The sequence below is a fragment of the Nematolebias whitei genome, chromosome 18 (assembly GCF_014905685.2).
Source record: "Nematolebias whitei isolate Nwh7 chromosome 18, NemWhi1, whole genome shotgun sequence".
NCBI lineage: Eukaryota > Metazoa > Chordata > Actinopteri > Cyprinodontiformes > Rivulidae > Nematolebias > Nematolebias whitei.
This window is the reverse complement of record NC_056515.1, coordinates 1,360,453-1,363,969: the sequence shown is the minus strand read 5'-3', so window position 1 is coordinate 1,363,969 and position 3,517 is coordinate 1,360,453. Positions and strand designations below refer to the sequence as shown.

The following is a 3,517-nucleotide window of genomic DNA, read 5'->3' as shown; positions in this document are numbered from 1 at the left end:
GGGTCCCAGTTACATCCAACAATAAAATGTATAAGAAAAACAGTAATAACATCTAAGATATGAACTAAGAAAAACATCAAATAAATATACACTAAGCACTCATAACATAAAACATTGAACATCAGCACAAACATGAACATGAGTCTGTGAGCAGATGTGCACGCATGAACACATCAACATTGAAACAGATCAGCAGCAACATGAAACAGATCAGCAGCAACATGATGTGGTTTTTCACAGTGATTATTCTAGTTAGAGATTCATGAGTCTAACAACCTCAGGGTAGAAGCTGTTCCTCAGTCTAGTGGTTCTACACTTAATGCTCCTTAACCTCCTTCCTGAGGGGAGTGGGGCAAAAAGTGTGTGTGCTGGGTGGGTGGGGTCCTTCATGATGCAGGTGGCCCTCTTCCTGCATCTGGAGGTGTAGATGTCTGTGATGGTGGGGAGGCTGACTACAACATCTTCTGTGCAGCCTTCACCACTCTCTGCAAAGCTTTTCTTTCGGCAGCTGTGCAGCCTCCATGCCACACGTTGATGCTGGAGCACAGGATGCTCTCCACTGCACACCTGTAGAAGGAGGTGAGGACTGAGCTTCCAGACCAGCTCGTCTCAGCTGTCTGAGGAAGTAGAGTCTCTGATGATCTTTCTTCATCAGGCTGGTGGTGTTGTTGCTCCAGCTGAGGTTGTCATTCATGTGTACACCCAAGTACTTGTGGCTGGAGACCACTTCCGCCACAGATCCTCTTATGTTCAGGGGGGTGTAGATGTTTTCGTTCCTTCTGAAGTCCACAATCATCTCCTTTGTCTTCTTCACATTGATGTGAAGATTATTCTCAGTTATTCTCAGTTCTCAGATTATCTGGAGTCACTGAATCTTGTTAATACACCAAGACAGCCCCTGGTTTACTCCAGAGCTGGCTGACCTCCTGCACAGGAGAGATCATCTTTGGGCCACAGTGAGAAAATCTGACTCAGACACTGATTGGTTGAGTTTTCGACAGATGAGGAATAAATGTACAACTGCTGTCAAAGCAGCAAAACGCAACTATTTCTTATCTCAGACCTCCAAAAATCTAAATGACCCCAACAGATTCTGGAAAACCATCAAATCTCTCTCAGGCACCCCCCAATCATCTGACCTCCCATCACAACTTCTCATTAACTCTGTTCCTGTGTCAAATAAGCACGAGATCCTGAACTGTTTCAACAAACATTTTGTTGCTTCTGGTTCTTTATTTGACACAGTTACTAATGGAAGATCAGCCACTTCACTTAATAACCAAACTTCTACAAATCAAATCCCTCCTACAAGTCAATCCTCAGTTAATCACAGCTTCTCTTTTTCTCCATTCTCAGTCAGTGAGGTCAATAAACTGTTAAAAGATCTTGACCCTAAAAAATCTGCAGGTCCAGATGAACTTCCACCTTATTTCTTAAGGCTGGCTGCTCATATCATCACAGTCCCTGTGACTCACATCTTCAATCTCTCCATGAGACAAAACTCCATCCAGACACTTAAGGATTACTGTGCTGCACTTTTCTTAGACATGTCTAAAGCTTTTGACACTGTGGATCAGAACATCTTGTGTCATAAACTCTCAGAAATTGGTTTCTCAGAACACACCATTGGTTGGTTCTCTAACTATCTTTCAGACCGGAGGCAATGTGTTCAACATAATGGTACTTCCTCCAGTTATTTAACAGTCAACAATGGTGTACCACAAGGCTCAGTCTTAGGACCCACCCTCTTTACAATCTACATACAGAATGTAGGTAAAAACATCCCTAATGCATCCATACATTTCTATGCTGATGACACAGTTGTTTATTGTCGAGCTAAAACAGTTGCTAAGGCTTTCCAGCTTTTGAAATCTGCATTCAACAACATCCAGACTGATTTGTTTCGCCTCAAACTTGTCCTAAATGCCGACAAAACCAAAGGGATGCTTTTTTCAAATAGGAAGTTGGTCCCAGCAGTTCTTCCTCCGATTTTATCCTCAAATGGTGTCCCCATTGAGTTTGTTGATTCCTATAAATATTTGGGTATCTTGGTCGACTCACATCTTTCTTTTAAGCTCCATGTGGAAAACTTGGTAAAGAAACTGAAAGTTAAACTGGGTTTCTTTTTCAGAAACAAATCCTGTCTAACCCTGAATACTAGAAAATGCCTTGTATCTGTGACTTTCCTTCCCTCAATTGATTATGGTGATATTATTTACATGAACGCTCCTACAAGAACCTTGCAGATGTTGGATGCTGTCTATCATGGTGCACTAAGATTCATAACTGGCTGTGATTATCGTACCCACCACTGCACCCAGTATTCACTGGTTAACTGGACATCATTAACTTCACACAGACTCTCTCACTGGTACATTTTCATCTTTAAATCACTTCTTGGTCTGTTGCCTTCATACATCTCCTCCTACATGTCTCTGCGTGAGTGCAGCTACAGCGTGCGCTCTCAGGACATTATTACCTGCAGTGTTCCCTCAATGAGGACTGAACTAGGCAAAAGGGCCTTCTCCTATTCCGCTCCTGTTTCCTGGAATATCTTACAAAAAGATTTGAAGCTCTCGACCTTGACCTCTCTAAGTGTTTTAAGAATCTGTTGGACTCCTGGCAGGGTCCAATGCAGACATGTTCCTGTTGTTAGTTTTCTACATTTGTCTTGGAATCTAGCTGTTTTTTGTTTTGTTACCTTTTCCTTTTAGCCATCCTATTTGTTAAAAAAAAAAACTGTAGTATGCTTTTTTATAACTGTTTATTGTTGTTGCTGTTGTCCATTGTTGTCATCTTTCTTTGTTGAAATCAGGTCTCTCTTGTAAATGAGTCCTCGAGGCTCAATGGGATTTACCTGTCTAAATAAAGGTTGATTGATTCTCTTTGCACCAGCTCTCCAGGTGTTCCACCTCATGCCTGCAGCTGGACTCATCATTGTTTGTGATGCATCCCACCACCGCTGTATCATCTGCAAACTTTACAATGTGACAGCCTGGATGGGTAGCTGCACAATCATATGTGGGCAGAGTGAACAGGAGAGGGCTCAACACACATCCCTGAGGAGAGCCAGTGCTGAGGGTTATGGTGGAGGAGGAAAAGTGTGGATCCTCACTAACTGTGGTCTGTTTAAGAAGTCTAGAGCCCAGTTGCAAATGTAGGGTCTTAGTCCCAGTGTGGATAGTTTGTCCATCAGGGTTTGGGGGATCATGGTGTTGAAGGCGGATGTGAAGTCCACAAAGAGCATACGGACGTAAGAGTTTTTCTGCTCCAGGAGGTTGAGCGCAGTGTGGTCCACAGAGGAGATTGCATCCTCTGTTGATCGGTTCTCACGGTATGCATACTGATGAGGGTCCTCGTTGATGTTGATGGTTGTTTTGATGCGAGTCATGACCAGTTTTTCGAAGCATTTAGCGACTATCGGGGTGAGGGCCACTGGCCGATAGTCATTCAGACCAGTCACTGTAGAGCTTTTTGGGACTGGGATGATGGTGGCAGTCTTCAGGCAGGTGGGAAC

The 3,517-nt window shown here is 43.3% G+C and overlaps 1 protein-coding gene across 1 annotated transcript in view; it reads right to left on the bottom strand.

The window, feature by feature from the left end:
• zer1 (zyg-11 related, cell cycle regulator) overlaps positions 1–3,517 on the bottom strand; it is a gene marked incomplete at its 3' end in the record, with an annotated part of 41,128 nt that overhangs the window by 30,529 nt on the left and 7,082 nt on the right.